This window comes from Arachis ipaensis, chromosome B2 (genome assembly GCF_059453495.1).
Source record: "Arachis ipaensis isolate K30076 ecotype BB chromosome B2, ASM5945349v1, whole genome shotgun sequence".
Taxonomy (NCBI): Eukaryota; Viridiplantae; Streptophyta; class Magnoliopsida; order Fabales; family Fabaceae; genus Arachis; species Arachis ipaensis.
The window spans coordinates 79,931,290-79,953,458 of record NC_142437.1 but is presented as its reverse complement, the minus strand read 5'-3'; the positions used below and the strand labels follow the sequence as shown (position 1 = coordinate 79,953,458).

General features: G+C 38.0%; 2 non-coding genes across 2 annotated transcripts; one reads left to right on the top strand and one right to left on the bottom strand.

Annotated features, from left to right (window-relative positions):
• Positions 1-6,964: 6,964 nt before the first annotated feature.
• LOC148574547 (small nucleolar RNA R71) lies at positions 6,965-7,072 on the top strand. Its single transcript, XR_015906457.1, has one exon. It is a non-coding gene; the product is annotated as a small nucleolar RNA R71 (small nucleolar RNA).
• An 8,469-nt stretch (positions 7,073-15,541) lies between these two features.
• Positions 15,542-15,649, bottom strand: LOC148574546 (small nucleolar RNA R71). The gene has a single exon (XR_015905956.1). It is a non-coding gene; the product is annotated as a small nucleolar RNA R71 (small nucleolar RNA).
• Positions 15,650-22,169: the final 6,520 nt, after the last annotated feature.

The following is a 22,169-nucleotide window of genomic DNA, read 5'->3' as shown; positions in this document are numbered from 1 at the left end:
TTTTTGATTGGGAGGATTGTTTGTTGGTGTAGAACTATACTTGCAACGAGAATTCATTTTGTGTGAAATTCTATACCGACATGACAATTTTCATTAAATCAGTCGTCATGTGGCCAAACCAACGCCCGCTATCGCAATGTTGTAGCCAAATCTCCTTCCTGAAATGACCAGCCTAGTCAACCATCGCCGGCGAGACTCCTCTCAACGCATCCATGTACCACTCGTAATCGGCCCTGCTTGGACTATAAGCAGCGTTAATGAGGTATCTCTTGCCCTCGCTGACTTGAACCGAGTCATGAAATTTGTAGCCATGTATCTTATGCAGTAAGCATGGTAGGCTCTTAGAGGATGCCACCCATTGTCATTGGAGCTAAGCGCGGCCTTTATAGCCTGAGATCTGTTAGAGATTTCCAGAAGGCCGTCTTGTGGGATGACGTGGCGTCTCAGATTAGTTAGGAAGAACGACCATGACTCGGTGCTCTCGGATCCTACAATGGCAAAAGCAATCGGCAGGATGTTGTTATTCCCATCTTGCGCCACCGCAATAAGCAACACACCACCATACCTGCCATACAGATGCATACCATCTACATAGACAAAGGACTTGCAATGCTTGAAGGCTTCGACACATGACGAGAAAGACCAAAATACATTGTCGAACATACTGCAGTCACGTACCAGGAGGTGTCCATCGTAGAATGGTTTGACACGTAGGTCACAAATGGTACCAGGAAAACAGCTCTGCAGTGCCTGAAGCAACTTCGAAGCCTTATTGTACGACTCTTCCCAATCTACATAGATTTGTACAATTTCCTTCTGCTTGGCCGTCCACACCTTTCTATAGGATGGTTTAAAGTGATAGCTTGCTCGGACCACACCTTGCAAAACCGGAATGCTTACAGAGGGGTTCGACTGAATCAACGGCAAGATGACTCTGCAAATCAGACTGCTGTCTAATTGACGATGGTCTTGAGACATGGTGGTTGCTAGACAACTATGCACTCCACCCACCCTCCGAACTTCCCTGGACACAATAAAACAGGATTACTTCAGCTATGTCGTACACCTACTTATTAGTATATCGTATAGAAGTAATGAAAAGCACAAGTAAACTTAAGCTTACCAGTATCCGAGGTTCCGCTGAAGGGCTACACGGAGGCTCCATTGACACCCATTCTTAGCTTGGCGGCACTGCACGTAGTACTTTAACAGGTCCGATTGGTATGCAAAATCGTGATCGTTCATTCCTTGGTAACGGCGTCAAAAACTTTATACGCACGTTCATAATCTTAATTCTTTGTCACAACTTCGCACAACTAACCAGCAAGTGCACTGGGTCGTCCAAGTAATAAACCTTACGTGAGTAAGGGTCGATCCCACGGAAATTGTCGGCTTGAAGCAAGCTATGGTCACCTTGTAAATCTCAGTCAGGCGGATTCAAATGGTTATAGAGTTTTAATAATTAAAAGATAAATAAAACGTAAAATAAGATAGAAATACTTATGTAATTCATTGGTGAGAATTTCAGATAAGAGTATGGAGATGCTTTTGTTCCTCCTGAACTTCTGCTTTCCTGCTATCTTCATCCAATCATTCCTACTCCTTTCCATGACAAGCGTTATATAGGGCATCACCGTCGTCAATGGCTACATCCCATCCTCACAGTAAAAATGGTCCAAAATGCGCTGTCACCGCACGGCTATTCATCTGTCGGTTCTCAATCATACTGGAATAGGATTCAGTAATCCTTTTGCGTCTGTCACTATGCCAGCACTCGTGAGTTTGAAGCTCGTCACAGCCATCCCTTCCCAGATCCTACTCGGAATACCACAGACAAGGTTTAGACTTTTCGGATCTCAAGAATGGCCACCAATAATTCTAGCCTATACCACGAAGACTCTGATCTCATGGAATGGAAGGCTCAATTGTCAGGCGAGGCAACCATGCATCATGAACCAGGAGGCTAAGAGATATGCACTTAAGCGATTGCAAGTAGAACGGAAGTGGTTGTCAGGCACACGTTCATAGGTGAGAATGATGATGAGTGTCACAGATCATCACCTTCCTCAACTTGAAGAACAAGTGTATATCTTATATAAGAAATAGGCTTGAATTGAATAGAAAAACAATAGTACTTCGCATTAATTCATGAGGAACAGCAGAGCTCCACACCTTAATCTATGGTGTGTAGAAACTCTACCGTTGAAAATACATAAGTGATAATGGTCCGGGCATGGCTGAATGGCCAGCCCCCATAAAGGTCTAAGATAGCATAAAACTGATCAAAGATGTCTAATACAATAGTAAAAGGTCCTATTTATATCAGACTAGTTACTAGGGTTTACAGAAATGAGTAAATGATGCAGAAATCCACTTCCGGGGCCCACTTCGTGTGTGCTTGGGCTGAACATTGAGCTTTACACGTGTAGAGGCTTCTCTTGGAGTTGAACGCCAGTTTGTAACCTGTTTCTGGCGTTTAACTCTGCTTTGCAACCTGTTTCTGGCGTTTAACTCCAGAATAAGGCAAAAAGCTGGTGTTGAACGCCAGTTTGAGTCATCTAAACTCGGGCAAAGTATGGACTATTATATATTGCTGGAAAGCCCTGGATGTCTACTTTCCAACGCAATTGAGAGCGCGCCATTTGGACTCATGTAGCTCCAGAAAATCCACTTGAGTGCAGGGAGGTCAGAATCCAACAGCATCTGCACTCCTTCTTCAGCCTCTGAATAAGATTTTTGCTCAAGTTCCTCAATTTCAGCCAAAAAATACCTAAAATCACAAAAAAATACACAAACTCATAGTAAAATCCAGAAATGTGATTTTTATTTAAAAACTAATAAAAAAACATACTAAAAACTAACTAAATCATACTAAAAACTATGTAAAAATAATGCCAAAAGCGTATAGATTATCCGCTCATCACAACACCAAACTTAAATTGTTGCTTGTCCCCAAGCAACTGAAAATCAAATAGGATAAAAAGAAGAGAATATACTATAAATTCCAAAATATCAATGAAACTTAGCTCTAATTAGATGAGCGGGACTAGTAGCTTTTTGCCTCTGAACAGTTTTGGCATCTCACTTAATCCATTGAAGTTCAGAATGATTGGCATCTATAGGAACTTAGAATTTAGATAGTGTTATTGATTCTCCTAGTTCAGTATGTTGATTCTTGAACACATCTACTTTATGAGTCTTGGCCGTGGCCCTAAGCACTTTGTTTTCCAGTATTACCACCGGATACATAAATGCCACAGACACATAACTTGGTGAACCTTTTCAGATTGTGACTCAGCTTTGCTAGAGTCCCCAATTAGAGGTGTCCAGGGTTCTTAAGCACACTCTTCTTTTTGCTTTGGACCTCGACTTTAACCGCTCAGTCTCAAGTTTTCGCTTGACACCTTCACGCCACAAGTACATGGTTAGGGACAGCTTGGTTTAGCCGCTTAGGCCAGCATTTTATTCCTTTGGGCCCTCCTATCCACTGATGCTCAATGCCTTGGATCCTTTTTATTACCCTTGCCTTTTGGTTTAAAGGGTTACTGGCTTTTTGCTCTTGCCTTTTGGTTTAAAGAGCTCTTGGCTTTTTCTGCTTGCTTTTTCTTTTTCTTTTTATTTTTTTTACCAATTTTCTTTTCTTTTTTTTATCAAGCTTTTGTATTCACTGCTTTTTCTTGCTTCAAGAATCAATTTTATGATTTTTCAGATTATCAATAACATTTCTCCTTTTTCGTCATTCTTTCAAGAGCCAACATATTTAACATTCATAAACCACAATATCAAAAGACATATGCATTGTTCAAGCATTCATTCAGAAAACAAAAAGTATTGTCACCATATCAAAATAATTAGACTAGTTTCAAGGATGAATTTGAAACCATGTACTTCTTGTTCTTTTGTTTTTAGAACAGTTTTCGTTTAAGAGAGGTGATGGAGTCATAGGACATTCATAGCTTTAAGACATAGACACTTAAACACTAATGATCATATAGTAAAGACACAAACATAAATAAAACATAAAGCATAATAAACGAAAAATAGAAAATAAGAACAAGGAGATTAAGGAACGGGTCCACCTTAGTAAGGGTGGCGTCTTCCTCTTCTTGAAGAACCAATGGTGATTTTGAGCTCCTCTATGTCTCTTCCTTGCCTTTGTTACTCCTCCCTCATAGCTCTTTGATCTTCTCTAATCTCATGGAGAATGATGGAGTGCTCTTGGTGTTCCATCCTTAGTTGTCCCATGTTAGAGCTTAATTCTTCTAGGGAGGTGTTGATTTGCTCCTAATAGTTTTGTGGAGGAAAGTGCATCCCCTGAGGCATCTCAAGGATTTCATGGTGAGGGAATTCCTCATGCTCTTGTTGAGGTCCATAATTTCTTGTTTTGCAGTCAAATGCTCTACTACTGAGCTATGGACCCTTGAGATGAATCTCTCCATCTCCCATGACTTGGAGGTGGAAGCTTTTGTCTTCCCTTTCCTCTTTCTAGAGGTTTCTCCGGCCTTAGGTTCCATAAATGGTTATGAAAAAACAAAAAGTAATACTTTTACCACACCAAACTTAGAGGGTTTGCTCGTCCTCGAGCAAAAGAAGAAAGAAAGAAGGAGAAGAGGAAGAAAATGGAGGAGATGGAGGGAGAAGGTGCATTCGGTCAAGGGGAAAAAGAGAGGGTTGTGTTGTGTGAAAATGAAGAAGGAATGAGGGGTTTATATAGGAGTGGGAGGAAGTTTAGGGTTCGTCCATTAGGGTTGGGTTTGGGAGGAAAAATGGTTTGAATTTTGGAGGTAGGTGGAGTTTATGGGGAAGAGAGTTATGAAAAGGTGTGAAGAGGAGAGAAGAAAATGTGGGGATCCTGTGGGGTCCACAGATCCTGAGGGGATCCTGTGGGATCCACAGATCCAGTGGGGTCAATGACTTAACATCCCTGTTCCAATTAGGCGTGTAAAACGCCCTTAGCATGCATGTTTTGGCATTAAACGCCAGCTTGCTGCCTGTTTTTGGCGTTAAACGCTCAAATGTTGCCTGTTTCTGGCGTTTAACGCCAGGTAGATGTTTGTTTCTGGCGTTAAACGCCAGCTTGGTGCTTGTTTCTGGCGTTTATCCAGGCTGTGCTGTTTTTAATGCTATTTTTTTGTTTTGTTTTTGATTTTTTTTTTTGTAGTTTTTTTGACTCCATATGATCATCAACCTAATAAAACACGAAATAGAGATAAAAATAAAATAAATATAGTTAAATAACATTGGGTTGCCTCCCAACAAGCGCTTCTTTAATGTCAATAGCTTGATAGTGAGCTCTCATGGAGCCTCACAGATGTTCAGAGCATTTTTGGGACCTCCCAACACCAAACATAGAGTTTGAATGTGGGGGTTCAACACCAAACTTAGAGTTTGACTGTGGGGGCTTTGGTTGACTCTGCAGTGAGAGAAGCTTTTCATGCTTCCTCTCCATGGGTACAGAAGGAGATCCTTGAGTTTTAAACACAAGGTTGTCCTCATTCAGTTGAAGGACCAATTCTCCTCTGTCCACATCAATCACAGCTCTTGCTATGGCTAGGAAGGGTCTTCCAAGGATGATGGATTCATCCTCATCCTTCCCAGTGTCAAGGATTATGAAATCAGCAGGGATGTAAAGGCCTTCAACCTTTACTAACACGTCCTCTACTTGTCCATAAGCCTGTTTTCTTGAGTTGTCTGTCATCTCTAAAGAGATTCTGGCAGCTTGCACCTCAAAGATCCCAAGTTTCTCCACTACAGATAGTGGCATTAAGTTTATTCCTGACCCCAGGTCACACAGAGCCTTCTCAAAGGTCATGGTGCCTATGTTACAGGGAATTAGGAATTTACCAGGATCCTGTTTCTTTTGAGGTATTTTCTGCCTATCCAATGCATTTAGTTCATTGGTGAGCAAGGGAGTTTCATCTTTCCAAGTCTCATTACCAAATAATTTGGCATTCAGCTTCATGATTGTACCAAGGTACTTAGCAACTTGCTCTTCAGTAATGTCTTCATCCTCTTCAGAGGATGAATACTCATCAGAGCTCATGAAGGGCAGAATGAGGTTCAATGGAATCTCTATGGTCTCTAGATGAGCTTCAGATTCCTTTGGTTCCTCAGAGGGAAACTCCTTATTGGTTACTGAGCATCCCAGGAGGTCTTCCTCACTAGGATTCACGTCCTCCTCCTCCATTTTGGGTTCGGCCATACCAAGTAAGGTAATGGCCTTGTACTCTCTTTTTGGATTCTCTTCTGTATTGCTTAGGAGAGTACTAGGAGGAGTTTCAGTGACCCTTTTACTCAGCTGGCCCACTTGTGCCTCCAAATTTCTAATGGAGGACCTTGTTTCATTCATGAAACTTAGAGTGGCCTTAGATAGATCAGAGACTATATTTGCTAAGCTAGATGTATTCTGCTCAGAATTCTCTATCTGTTGCTGAGTGGATGATGGAAAAGGCTTGCTATTGCTAAACCTGTTTCTTCCACCATTATTAAAGCCTTGTTGAGGCTTTTGTTGATCCTTCCATGAGAAATTTGGATGATTTCTCCATGAGGGATTATAGGTATTTCCATAGGATTCCCCCATATAATTCACCTCTGCTATTCCAGGGTTCTCAGGATCATAAGCTTCTTCTTCAGAAGATGCCTTTTGAGTACTGTTGGATGCATCTTGCAATCCATTAAGACTCTGAGAAATCATATTGACTTGCTGAGTCAATATTTTATTCTGAGCCAATATGGCATTCAGAGTATCAATTTCAAGAACTCCCTTCCTCTGAGGCGTCCCATTACTCACAGGATTCCTTTCAGAAGTGTACATGAATTGGTTATTTGCAACCATGTCAATGAGTTCTTAAGCTTCTGCAGGCGTTTTCTTTAGGTGAATGGATCCACCTGCAGAATGGTCCAATGACATCTTTGATAATTCAGACAGACCATCATAGAATATATCCAGGATGGTCCATTCTGAAAGCATGTCAGAAGGACACTTTTTGGTCAGTTGCTTATATCTCTCCCAAGCTTTATAGAGGGATTCACCTTCTTTCTGTTTGAAGGTTTGGACATCCACTCTAAGCTTGATAAGCTTTTGAGGAGGAAAAACTTGGCTAAGAAAGCCGTGACCAGCTTATCCCAAGAGTTCAGGCTATCTTTAGGTTGAGAGTCCAACCATATTCTAGCTCTGTCTCTTATAGCAAACGGGAAAAGAATAAGCTTGTAGACCTCGGAGTCAACCCCATTGGTCTTAACAGTATCATAGATCTGCAAGAATTCAGTTAAGAACTAAAAAGGATCTTCTGATGGAAGTCCATGAAACTTGCAGTTCTGTTGCATCAGAGAAACTAATTGAGGCTTTAGCTCAAAATTGTTTGCTCCAATGGCAGGGATTGAGATGCTTCTTCCATATAAATTGGAATTTGGTGCAGTAAAGTCACCAAGCATCTTCCTTGCATTGTTATTATTTTCGGCCATGTCTCCTTCTTTTTCAAAAATTTTTGTCAGATTTTCTCTAGAGAGTTGTGTTTTAGCTTCCCTTAGCTTCCTCTTCAGAGTCCTTTCAGGTTCAGGATCAGCCTCAACAAGAATGTTCTTGTCCTTGTTCCTGCTCATATGAAAAAGAAGAAAACAGAAAAGAAAATATGGAATCCTCTATGTCACAGTATAGAGATTCCTTTATGTGAGTAGAAGAAGAAAAGAATAGAAGAAGAGAAATTCGAACACCAAGGAGAAGAGAGGGTTCGAATTTTTGAGATGAAGAGAAGTGTTAGTGAATAAATAAATAATTAGAAGGAGATGAGAGAGAGAAAAATTTCGAAAATAATTGAAAAGAAAAGAAGAATATTTTTGTTTTTAATTTAAATTTAAAGTTGAAATTCAAAAATAAAAAAGAAAAATAAAATTAAATTAAATTAAAATTCAAAATAATTAGTTAATTAAAAAGGAATTTTGAAAAAGAGGAAGGTGATTTTCGAAAATTAGAGAGAGAGAGAATTAGTTAGGTAGTTTTGAAAAAGATAAGAATCAAACAAAAAGATAGGATTAATTTGAAAAAGATTTGAAAATCAATTTGAAAAGATAAGAGGTTAGAAAAGATTTTGAGATTGATTTTGAAAAAGATGTGATTGAAACTTATTTTGAAAAAGATTTGAAAAAGAAATTTTAAGATATTTGATTTTGAAAATTAAAGTTGATTACTTGACTAACAAGAAACAAAAAGATATGAATTTAAAATTTAAAGATTGAACCTTTCTTAATAGGTAAGTAACAAACTTAAAAATTTTAGAATCAATCACATTAATTGTTAGTAAAGATTTTGAAATTATGAAATGAAATTAAGAAAAATATTTTGAAAATCATTTTAAAATTTTCGAAAATCATAAAAGCAAAATGAAAAATATTTGATTTTTGAAAAAGATAGAATTTTTAAATTGAAAATTTGATTTGACTCATAAGAAACAACTAAATTTTGAAAATTTTTTGAAAAAGTCAACTCAAATTTTCGAAAGATTATGAGTGAATAAGGGAAAGATATATTTTTTTTATTTTTGAATTTTTAATGATGAAAGAGAAAAACACAAAAAAGACACAAGACATATAAATCATGAATCAAAACAACTAATGCATGCAAGAACACTTTGAATGTCAAGATGAACACCAAGAACACTTTGAATGTCAAGATGGACACCAAGAACTTATTTTTGAAAATTTTTAAGAAAAGAAAAACATGCAAGACACCAAACTTAAAAATTTTTAATGTTAAGACACTAACAAATTGAAAATGCATATGAGAAACAAGAAAAGATGCACAACAAGAAAATGCAAAGATCAAAACAAGAAAAATCATCAAGAACAATTTAAAGATCCATGAAGAACACATGATGAATTTTTGAAAATTAAAGAAAATTATAAAAGCATGCAATTGACACCAAACTTAAAAACTGACACAAGACTCAAACAAGAAACATAATTTTTTTTTTGGTTTTATGATTTTATTAATTTTTTTTTTGTATATTTTTCGAAAATTATTTTGAAAAGGAAAATAAGGATTTCAAAATTTTTAATAGGAATTCCAGGAATCTTGTAATGTTAGTCTAAAAGTCCGGTCCAGGAATTAGACATGGCTCACTAGCCAGCCAAGCTTTCAGTGAAAGCTCCGGTCCAGAATACTAGACATGACCAATGGCCAGCCAAGCTTTAGCAGATACCAATCAGACATACAACAGCTGATACTTCATTCAACTTGCTTCTGTGCTAATGAGTGGAAGCCTCGATCCAAAAGAGTTAGACATGGCTTTACAGCCAGTCAGGCTTCAATATGTTTCATGAAACTCTAAAATTCATTCTTAAAAATTCTGAAGCCATAGAATAATTTATTTTTTGAAGAATTTTTTTTGGTATTTTTTGAAAATAAGAAATAAAAAGCTTAAAATTAAAATAAAATTACCTAATCTGAGCAACAAGATGAACCTTCAGTTGTCCAAACTCGAACAATCCCCGGCAACGGCGCCAAAAACTTGGTATGCAAAATCGTGATCGTTCATTCCTTGGTAACGGCGTCAAAAACTTTATACGCACGTTCATAATCTTAATTCTTTGTCACAACTTTGCACAACTAACCAGCAAGTGCACTGGGTCGTCCAAGTAATAAACCTTACGTGAGTAAGGGTCGATCCCACGGAGATTGTCGGCTTGAAGCAAGCTATGGTCACCTTGTAAATCTCAGTCAGGCAGATTCAAATGGTTATAGAGTTTTAATAATTAAAAGATAAATAAAACATAAAATAAGATAGAAATACTTATGTAATTCATTGGTGAGAATTTCAGATAAGCGTATGGAGATGCTTTTGTTCCTCCTGAACCTCTGCTTTCCTGCTGTCTTCATCCAATCATTCCTACTCCTTTCCATGGCAAGCGTTATGTAGCGCATCACAATCGTCAATGGCTACATCCCATCCTCACAGTGAAAATGGTCCAAAATGCGCTGTCACCGCACGGCTATTCATCTGTCGGTTCTCGATCATACTGGAATAGGATTCAGTAATCCTTTTGCGTCTATCACTACGCCCAGCACTCGCGAGTTTGAAGCTCGTCACAGCCATCCCTTCCCAGATCCTACTCGGAATACCACAGACAAGGTTTAGACTTTTCGGATCTCAAGAATGGCCGCCAATAATTCTAGCCTATACCACGAAGACTCTGATCTCATGGAATGGAAGGCTCGGTTGTCAGGCGAGGCAACCATGCGTCATGAACCATGAGGCTAAGAGATATGCACTTAAGCGATTGCAAGTAGAACGGTAGTGGTTGTCAGGCACGCGTTCATAGGTGAGAATGATGATGAGTGTCATAGATCATCACCTTCCTCAAGTTGAAGAACAAGTGTATAGAAAAACAATAGTACTTCGCATTAATTCATGAGGAATAGCAGAGCTCCACACCTTAATCTATGGTGTGTAGAAACTCTACCGTTGAAAATACATAAGTGATAATGGTCCAGGCATGGCCGAATGGCCAGCCCCCATAAAGGTCTAAGATAGCATAAAACTGATCAAAGATGTCTAATACAATAGTAAAAGGTCCTATTTATATCAGACTAGTTACTAGGGTTTACAGAAATGAGTAAATGATACAGAAATCCATTTCCGGGGCCCACTTAGTGTGTGCTTGGGCTGAGCATTGAGTTTTACACGTGTAGAGGCTTCTCTTGGAGTTGAACGCCAGTTTGTAACCTATTTCTGGTGTTTAACTCTGCTTTGCAACCTGTTTCTGGCGTTTAACTCCAGAATATGGCAGAAAGCTGGCGTTGAATGCCAGTTTACTTCATCTAAACTCGGGAAAAGTATGGACTATTATATATTGCTGGAAAGCCCTGGATGTCTACTTTCCAACGCAATTGAGAGCGCGCCATTTGGACTCCTGTAGCTCCAGAAAATCCACTTTGGATGTCTCCAGAACACACTTATCTTCATCCCCACTATCAAACAAGTCGCTGTCACCACTGTTCCTCACGCAATCCTCGTCCGACTCCTCCTCGCCCTCCTCTGCCTCATCCACTGGAATGGCGACATGAATGGGCGGTGGTGCGAGGGATCGGTCGTCCTGCACATAGGTCGAGTGTATAGAAGGACCACCGCCACCGTGTCCCACCTCTGCAAAAAGATCCATTACTTGCTCCACCATGATCCTCCCATGGATGTCGAACATCACTTGCACATGCTCGTCCCCTAGAAGTTGGAATAGTCGAAACCGGAAGACTCCGTTACCCATGGGTGCCAGCAACCTATATGCCACCCTTCCGATTTCCCTCGTTTCTGTACCACCGAGTTTGCTCAATATCAAACTCCTCAAATCGGACAACGTCTCCACACACTGAGTGCGAAACAATATCGGATCCTCACTGATGAGCGGATAATTTATACGCTTTTTGGCATTGTTTTTAGTAGGATCTAGTTACTTTTAAGGATATTTATATTAGTTTTTATGTTAAATTCACATTTCTGGACTTTACTATGAGTTTGTGTGTTTTTCTGTGATTTCAGATATTTTCTGGCTGAAATTGAGAGACTTGAGCAAAAATCAGATTCAGAGGTTGAAGAAGGACTGCTGATGCTGTTGGATTCTGACCTCCCTGCACTCAAAGTGGATTTTCTGGAGCTACAGAACTTCAAATGGCGCGCTTCCAATTGCGTTGGAAAGTAGACATCCAGGACTTTTCAGAAATATATAATAGTCCATACTTTGCCCGAGTTTAGATGACGCAAAAGGGCGTTGAACGCCAGTTCTACACTGCAGTCTGGAGTTAAACGCTAGAAACACGTCACGAACCAAAGTTGAACGCCAAAAACACGTTACAACTTGGCGTTCAACTCCAAAAGAAGCCTCTGCACGTGTAAACTTCAAGCTCAGCCCAAGCACACACCAAGTGGGCCCCGGAAGTGGATTTATGCATCAATTACTTACTTTTGTAAACCCTAGTAACTAGTTTAGTATAAATAGGACTTTTTACTATTGTATTTACATCTTTGGATCATCTTTGATCAGTTTTATGCTATCATAGACTTTCATGGGGGCTGGCAATTCGGCCATGCATGGACCATTATCACTTATGTATTTTCAAACGGTAGAGTTTCTGCACTCCATAGATTAAGGTGTGGAGCTCTGCTATTCCTCATGATTTAATGCAAAATACTACTATTTTCTATTCAATTCAACTTATTCCGCTTCTAAGATATCCATTCGCACCCAAGAACATGATGAATGTGATGATTATGTGACGCTCATCATCATTCTCACTTATGAACGCGTGCCTGACAAACACTTCCGTTCTAGATGCAACCAAGCTAGAATGAGTATCTCTTAGATATCTAATACAGGGGACCGAGTCCGAGTTATTAGTATCTTCGTGGTATAAGTTAGAACCCATGGATGGCCATTCCTGAGATCCGAAAAGTCTAAACCTTTTCTGTGGTATTCCGAGTAGGATCTGGGAAGGGATGACTGTGACGAACTTCAAACTCGCGAGTGCTGGGCGTAGTGACAGATGCAAAAGGATAGTAAATCCTATTCCAGTATGATCGAGAACCTCCAGATGATTAGCCATGCCGTGACAGAGTATTTGGACCATTTTCACAGAGAGGATGGGATGTAGCCATTGACAACGGTGATGCCCTTACAGAAAGCTTGCCATGGAAAGGAGTAAGACTGATTGAATGAAGACAGCGGAAAAGCAGAGATTCAGAGGAACGAAAGCATCTCTATACGCTTATCTGAAATTCTCACCAATGATTTACATAAGTCTTTTTATCTTTATTTTCTGTTTATTTATTATTATTATTCGAAAATACTATAACCATTTGATATCCGCCTGACTGAGATTTACAAGGTGGCCATAGCTTGCTTCATACCAACAATCTCCGTGGGATCGACCCTTACTCACGTAAGGTTTTATTACTTGGACGACCCAATGCACTTGCTGGTTAGTTGTGCGAAGTTGTGAAGTTATGTTTGGACCATGGTATTGTGCACCAGTTATTGGCGCCATTGCCAGGGAGAGAACGAACAACAAATTTTACAACCTCAGAGTAACAATTTCGCATAACAAGTTTTTGGCACCGTTGCCGGGGTTTGTTCGAGTTTGGACAACTGACGGTTCATCGTGTTGCCCAGATTGGGTAATTTTCTTCTTATTTTCAAAAAATTTTCAAAAATTTTTCAAAAATATTTTCTTCTTTTTCGTTTTTCCCAATTAATATTCGAAAAAAAAATATTTCTTCAAAAATTTTTCAAAAATCTTTCAAAAATTTCTCATCTATTTTCAAAAAATTATTCTAAATTTTTAAGAATGAATTCTAGTGTTTCATGAAGCATGTTGAAGCCTGGCTGGCTGTAAAGCCATGTCTAATTCTTTTGGACTGTGGCTTCCAACCATCAGCATAGAGGCAAGTTAATTGGAATATCAGCTGTTGCATGCCTGATTTATATCCTAAAGCTGGCTGGCTATTAAGCCATGCCCAACCCATGGATTGGATCTTTAGGCCAACATTGAAAGATTCCTGGGATTCTTATTAAAAATTTTGAATTTCTTATTTTCTTTTTCCTATATGTTTTTTGAAAAAAAAATCTAAAAGAAAATACAAAAAATTTATAAAATCATAAAAATAAAAAATATTGTGTTTCTTGTTTGAGTCTTGAGTCAATTTTTAAGTTTGGTGTCAATTGCATTTTTTTCTAAAAAATTTATGCATTTTTCGAAAATTCATGCATTCATAGTGTTCTTCACGATCTTCAAGTTGTTCTTGGCCAGTCTTCTTGTTTGATCTTCATATTTTCGTGTTTTGTGTCTTTTCTTGTTTTTCATATGCATTCTTGCATTTATAGTGTCTATACATGAAAATTTTCTAAGTTTGGTGTCTTGCATATTTTCTTTTCTTGAAAATTTTTCAAAAATAAGTTCTTGATGTTCATCTTGACATTCAAAGTGTTCTTGGTGTTCATCTTGACATTCATAGTGTTCTTGCATGCATCACATGTTTTGATCTAAAATTTTCATGCATTGCATCATTTTTCATGTTTTTCTCTCTCATCATTAAAAATTCAAAAATAAAAAAATATCTTTCCTTTTTTCTCTCATAAATTTCGAAAATTTGGATTGACTTTTTCAAAAATTTTTAAAATTCAATTGTTTCTTATGAGTCAAATCAAATTTTCAATTTAAAAATCTTATCTTTCTAAAAATCATTTTCAAAAATCAAATCTTTTTCATTTTTCTTATTTATTTTCAAAAATTTTAAAAATATTTTTCAAAAAAAATCTTTTTCTTAATTTTATCTCATAATTTTCGAAAATATCATCAACAATTAATGTTTTGATTCAAAAATTTCAAGTTTGTTACTTACTTGTTAAGAAAGATTCAAGCTTTAAGTTCTAGAATCATATCTTGTGATTTCTTGTGAATCAAGTCGTTAATTGTGATTTTAAAAATCAAATGTTTTTCAAAACTAATTTCAATCATATCTTTTCAAAAATATCTTTTTATCTTATCTTTTTCAAATATCTTTTCTAACTTCTTATCTTCTTATCTTCTAAAAATTGATTTTCAAATTTGTTTCAACTAACTAATTAACTTTTTGTTTGTTTCTTATCTCTTTCAAAACTACCTAACTAACTACGCCTCTCTAATTTTTGAAAATACCTCCCTCTTTTTCAAAAATTCTTTTTAATTAATTAATTGTTTAAATTTTAATTTTAATTTCAATTTTTCTTTAATTTTCGAAAATCATTAACTATTTTTCAAAATCAATTTTCGAAATTCCCTCTCTCCCATCTCCTTCTATTTATTCATTACTTACTTATACTTCTCTTCATCTCATATCTCTGTTATCCTCACCCTTGTGTTTGGATTCTCCTCCCTTCTCTTTCCTTACATTACATTCTTTCCTTCTTCTACTCACCCAAAAGAATCTCTATATTGTGACATAGAGGATTCCATATTTTCTTCGTTATCCCCTTCTTTGTCAATTGAGCAGGAGCAAGGACAAGAACATTCTTGTTGAAGCAGATCCTGAACCTAAAAGGACTCTGAAAAAGAAACTAAGAGAAGCTAAAATACAACAATCCAGAGACAACCTTACAGGAATTTTCGAATAAGAAGAGGAGATGGCAGCCGAAAATAATAATAATGCAAGGAGGATGCTTGGTGACTTTACTGCACCTAATTCTAATTTACATGGAAGAAGCATCTCCATCCCCACCATTGGAGCAAATAATTTTGAGCTTAAAACTCAATTAGTTTCTCTGACAACAAAACTGCAAGTTTCATGGACTTTCATCTGAAGATCCCTTTCAGTTCTTAACTGAATTCTTGCAGATATATGATACTGTTAAGACTAATAGAGTAGATCTTGAAGTCTACAGGCTCATGCTTTTCCCTTTTGCTGTGAGAGACAAAGCTAGAATATAGTTGGACTCTCAACCTAAGGATAGCTTGAACTCTTGGGATAAGCTGGTTAAGACTTTCTTAGCCAAGTTCTTTCCTCCTCAAAAGCTGAGTAAGCTTAGAGTGGATGTTCAAACCTTCAGACAGAAAGAAGGTGAATCCCTCTATAAAGTTTGGGAGAGATACAAGGAACTGACCAAAAAGTGTCCTTCTGACATGCTTTCAGAATGGACCATCCTGGATATATTCTATGATGGTCTGTCTGAATTAGCTAAGATGTCATTGGATACTTCTGCAGGTGGATCCATTCACCTAAAGAAAACGCCAGCAGAAGCTCAAGAACTCATTGACATGGTTGCTAACAACCAGTTCATGTACACTTCTGAGAGGAATCCTGTGAATAATGGGACGCCTCAGAAGAAGGGAGTTCTTGAAATTGATACTCTGAATGCTATATTGGCTCAGAATAAAATATTGACTCAGCAAGTCAATATGATTTCTCAGAGTCTGAATGGAATGCAAGCTGCATCCAACAGTACTAAAGAGGCATCTTCTGAAGAAGAAGCTTATGATCCTGAGAACCCTGCAATATCAGAGGCAAATTATATGGGTGAACCTTATGGAAACACCTATAACCCCTCATGGAGAAATCACCCAAATTTCTCATGGAAGGATCAACAAAAGCCTCAACAAGGCTTTAATAATGGTGGAAGAAACAGGTTTAGCAATAGCAAGCCTTTTCTATCATCCACTCAGCAACAGACAGAAAACTCTGAGCAAAATACCTCTAATTTAGCAAACTTAGTCTCTGATCTATCTAAGGCCACTCTGAGTTTCATGATTGAAACAAGGTCATCCATTAGAAATTTGGAGGCACAAGTAGGCTAGCTGAGTAAGAAGATCACTGAAATCCCTCCTAGTACTCTCCCAAGCAATACAGAAGAAAATCCAAAAGGAAAGTGCAAGGCCATTGATATAACCATCATGGCCGAATCCAAGGAGGAAGGGGAGGACGTGAATCCCAAGGAGGAAGACCTTCTGGGACGTCCAGTGATCAACAAGGAGTTTCCCTCTGAGGAACCAAAGGAATCTGAGACTCATCTAGAGATCATAGAGATTCCATTGAACCTCCTTATGCCCTTCATGAGCTCTGATGAGTATTCTTCTTCTGAAAAGAATGAGGATGTTACTAAAGAGCAAGTTGCCAAGTTCCTTGGTGCAATCATGAAGCTGAATGCCAATTTATTTGGTAATAAAACTTGGGGAGATGAACCTCCCCTGTTCACCAATGAACTAAATGCATTGGATCAACTAAGATTGCCTCAGAAGAAACAGGATCTTGGAAAGTTCCTAATACCTTGCACCATAGGCACCATAACCTTTGAGAAGGCTCTATGTGACCTTGGATCAGGAAGAAACCTCATGCCACTCTCTGTAATGGAGAAACTGGGAATCTTTGAGGTGCAAGCTACTAAAATCTCATTAGAGATGGCAGACAACTCAAGAAAGGAGGCTTATGGACAAGTAGAGGACGTGTTAGTAAAGGTTGAAGGCCTTTACATTCCTGCTGATTTCATAATCCTGGATACTGGGAAGGATGAGGATGAATCCGTCATTCTTGGAAGACCCTTCCTAGCCACAGCAAGAGTTGTGATTGATGTTGACAGAGGTGAACTAGTCCTTCAATTGAACGAGGACTCCCTTGTGTTTAAAACTCAAGGTCATCCTTCTGTAAACATGGAAAAGAGGCACAGTAAGCTTCTCTCAGTACAGAGTCATACAGAGCCCCCACAATCAAACTCTAAGTTTGGTGTTGGGAGGCCACAACCAAACTCTAAGTTTGGTTTTGAACTCCCATATCCAAACTCTAAGTTTGGTGTTGGGAGTCTATAAAATTGACCTGATCACCTGTGTGGCTCCATGAGAGCCCACTGTCAAGCTATTGACATTAAAGAAGCGCTTGTTGGGAGGCAACTCAATTTTTATTTATCTAATTTTATTTTTATTTTTATTGTTCTTTCATGTTTTATTAGGTTCATGATCATGTGGAGTCACAAAATAAATAGAAAAATAAAAAACAGAATCAAAAACAGCAGAAGAAAAATCACACCCTGGAGGAAGGACTTACTGGCGTTTAAACGCCAGTAAGGAGCATCTGGCTGGCGTTCAACGCCAGAACAGAGCATGGATATGGCGTTGAACGCCCAAAACAAGCAGCATCCTGGCGTTCAGACGCTAGGAATGCACACTGAGGAAAGCTGGCGCTGAACGCCAGAAACAAGCATAGAACTGGCGTTCAACGCCAGAAACATGCTGCCTCTGGGCGCTGAACGCCCAGAACAAGCATCAGTTCGGCGTTTAAATGCCAGAATTGCATGCAAAGGTGTTTTACATGCCTAATTGGTGCAGGGATGCAAATCCTTGACACGTCAGGATCTGTGGACCCCACAGGATCCCCACATACCTCCACTCACCTTACCTCCTCATAATCCTATATCACCCTTTCCCAAGAACCCTTCACCACTCACATCCATTACTCCCCTAAAACCATCATACAACCCACCTACACCCACCCACTCAAATTCAAACCATCAACTCACCTCCATATCTTCTTCTTCTTCTACTATTCTTTCTTCTTTTGCTCGAGGGCGAGCAAACATTCTAAGTTTGGTGTGGAAAAAGCATTGCTTTTTTTATTTTTCCATAACCACTGATGGCACCTAAAGCCAGAGAAACCTCTAGAAAGAGGAAAGGGAAGACAAAAGCTTCCATCAAGGGTCTATAGCTCAGTGGTAGAACATTTGACTGCAAATCAAGAGATCCCTGAGACACCTCAGGGGATACATTTTCCTCCACACAATTATTGGGAGCAACTAAGGGTGGAACATCAAGGGCACTCCATCATCCTCCATGAAATTAGAGAAGATCAAAGAGCTATGAGGGAGGAGCAACAAAGACAAGGAAGAGACATAGAAGAGCTCAAGGACATCATTGGTTCCTCAAGAAGAAAACACCACCATCACTAAGGTGGACTCATTCCTTGTTCTCAAATTTTCTGTTTTTCATTTTCTTTCTATTAAATGTTTATCTATGTTTGTGTCTTTATTACATGATCATTAGTGTCTAAGTGTCTATGCCTTAAAGTAGTGAATATGAATCCATCACCTCTCTTAAATGAAAAATGTTTTTAATTCAAAAGAACAAGAAGTACATGAGTTTCGAATTTATCCTTGAACTTAGTTTAATTATTTTGATGTGGAGACAATACTTTTTGTTTTCTGAATGAATACTTGAACAGTGCATATGTCTTTTGAAGTTGATGTTTTAGAATGTTAAATATGTTGGCTCTTGAAAGAATGATGAACAGGAGACATGTTATTTGATAATCTAAAAAATCATAAAAATGATTCTTGAAGCAAGAAAAAGCAGTGAATACAAAAGCTTGCAGAAAAAAAAAATGGCAAAAAAAAGAAAAAAAAAAGCAAGCAGAAAAAACCAAAAGCTCTTAAAACCAAAAGGCAAGAGCAAAAAGCCAATAACCCTTAAAACCAAAAGGCAAGGATAAATAAAAAGGATCCCAAGGCTTTGAGTATCAGTGGATAGGAGGGCCTAAAGGAATAAAATCCTGGCCTAAGCGGCTAAACCAAGCTGTCCCTAACCATGTGCTTGTGGCGTGAAGGTGTCAAGTGAAAACTTGAGACTGAGCGGTTAAAGTCAAGGTCCAAAGCAAAAGAAGAGTGTGCTTAAGAACCCTGGACACCTCTAATTGGGGACTTTAGCAAAGCTGAGTCACAATCTGAAAAGGTTCACTCAATTATGTGTCTGTGGCATTTATGTATCCGGTGGTACTATTGGAAAACAAAGTGCTTAGGGCCACGGCCAAGACTCATAAAGTAGCTGTGTTCAAGAATCAACATACTGAACTAGGAGAATCAATAACACTATCTGAACTATGAGTTCCTATAGATGCCAATCATTCTGAACCTCAATGGATAAAGTGAGATGCCAAAACTATTCAAGAGGCAAAAAGCTACAAGTCCCGCTCATCTGATTGGAGCTATGTTTCATTGATATTTTGGAATTTATAGTATATTCTCTTCTTTTTTATCCTATTTGATTTTCAGTTGCTTGGGGACAAGCAACAATTTAAGTTTGGTGTTGTGATGAGCCGATAATTTATACGCTTTTTGGCATTGTTTTTAGTATGTTTTTAGTAGGATCTAGTTACTTTTAGGGATGTTTTTATTAGTTTTTATGTTAAATTCACATTTCTGGACTTTACTATGAGTTTGTGTATTTTTCTGTGATTTCAGGTATTTTCTGGCTGAAATTGAGGGACTTGAGCAAAAATCAGATTCAGAGGTTGAAGAAAGACTGCTGATGCTGTTGGATTCTAACCTCCCTGCACTCAAAGTGGATTTTCTAGAGCTACAGAACTCCAAATGGCGCGCTTCCAATTGCGTTGGAAAGTAGACATCCCGAGCTTTCCAGAAATGAATAATAGTCTATACTTTGCCCGAGTTTAGATGACGCAAAAGGGCGTTGAACGCCAGTTCTACGCTGCAGTCTGGAGTTAAACGGCAGAAACACGTCACGAACCAGAGTTGAACGCCAAAAACACGTTACAACTTGGCGTTCAACTCCAAAAGAAGCCTCTGCACGTGTAAACTTCAAGCTCAGCCCAAGCACACACCAAGTGGGCCCCGGAAGTGGATTTATGCATCAATTACTTACTTCTGTAAACCCTAGTAACTAGTTTAGTATAAATAGGACTTTTTACTATTGTATTTACATCTTTGGATCATCTTTGATCAGTTTTATGCTATCATAGACTTTCATGGGGCTGGCCATTCGGCCATGCCTGGACCATTATCACTTATGTATTTTCAAACGGTAGAGTTTATGCACTCCATAGATTAAGGTGTGGAGCTCTGCTATTCCTCATGATTTAATGCAAAATACTACTATTTTCTATTCAATTCAACTTATTCCGCTTCTAAGATATCCATTCGCACCCAAGAACATGATGAATGTGATGATTATGTGATGCTCATCATCATTCTCACTTATGAACGCGTGCCTGACAAACACTTCCGTTCTACATGCAACCAAGCTAGAATGAGTATCTCTTAGATATCTAATACAGGGGACCGAGTCCAAGTTATTAGTATCTTCGTGGTATAAGTTAGAACCCATGGATGGCCATTCCTGAGATCCGGAAAGTCTAAACCTTGTCTGTGGTATTTCGAGTAGGATCTGGGAAGGGATGGCTGTGACGAACTTCAAACTCGCGAGTGCTGGGCATAGTGACAGATGCAAAAGGATAGTAAATCCTATTCCAGCATGATCGAGAACCTCCAGATGATTAGCCATGCCGTGACAGAGCATTTGGACCATTTTCACAGAGAGGATGGGATGTAGCCATTGACAACGGTGATGCCCTTACAGAAAGCTTGTCATGGAAAGGAGTAAGACTGATTGAATGAAGACAGCGGGAAAGCAGAGATTCAGAGGAACGAAAGCATCTCTATACGCTTATCTGAAATTCTCACCAATGATTTACATAAGTCTTTTTATCTTTATTTTCTGTTTATTTATTATTATTATTCGAAAATACTATAACCATTTGATATCCACCTGACTGAGATTTACAAGGTGACCATAGCTTGCTTCATACCAACAATCTCCGTGGGATCGACCCTTACTCACGTAAGGTTTTATTACTTGGATGACCCATTGCACTTACTGGTTAGTTGTGCGAAGTTGTGAAGTTATGTTTGGACCATGGTATTGTGCACCAGTTATTGGCGCCATTGCCAGGGAGAGAACGAACAACAAATGTTACAACCTCAGAGTAACAATTTCGCATATCACTCACACTCAAATGTCACCCGTTGTCGCCGTTTCTCAACGATAGTTGGGATAAACAAGCACAACTATGTATGGACTACTGGCCATTAATGACTTATATTTGTGAGAAATAAGAGACACAAAAAGAAAAAAAAAAGTTTGTGAAGAATACCAAAGGTTACACATCCTTTTATAGCTGTTGGGATAACACTCCATGTATCTTGTTTACACTGTAAACGAAATGGACATTACATGTATCTCATTTACAGTGTAAACGAAATAGCCATGTTACAGCTGATGTGTCATATCTTATTTATACTGTAAACGAGATACATCTCGTTTACAGTATAAATGAGATATGACTGGAAAATGCAAATCGATAAATATTTTTAAAAATATTTATTTCGAAAATTATTAATTTTATTTTATTTATTTAAATAAAAAATCCTAATTTCATATGAAGAGTTTTTACATGTTTTAATTCTTAAAAAAGTGGTGTCTATCCTATAAAAAAGATTGAAAATTAATATTTAATGTAAAATATAAAATAAATAATTATTAAATATTTAAAATTTTATTATAACAGATAAGTTAATCAAAAATTAGGAAATTTTTTTTATTTAAATGAATTCAATATGTTATTTACTAAAATTCGTAATACACATAATATTTATTGATGTACATAATTTTATATATATGGAGTACTGTATCTAAATTACATTAAACAATTTATCTTGGGTACTTAGTCACCGCAGTTGTGCATAAAACGAATACTCAATAATCGAGATATAACCAAAATGCATTTAATGTTAGTGTAGTCCGGATACGTATTTTATTTAGCGATTTAACTATAATATTATGTATTTGTGTTATTCTACTTGTATGATTAATT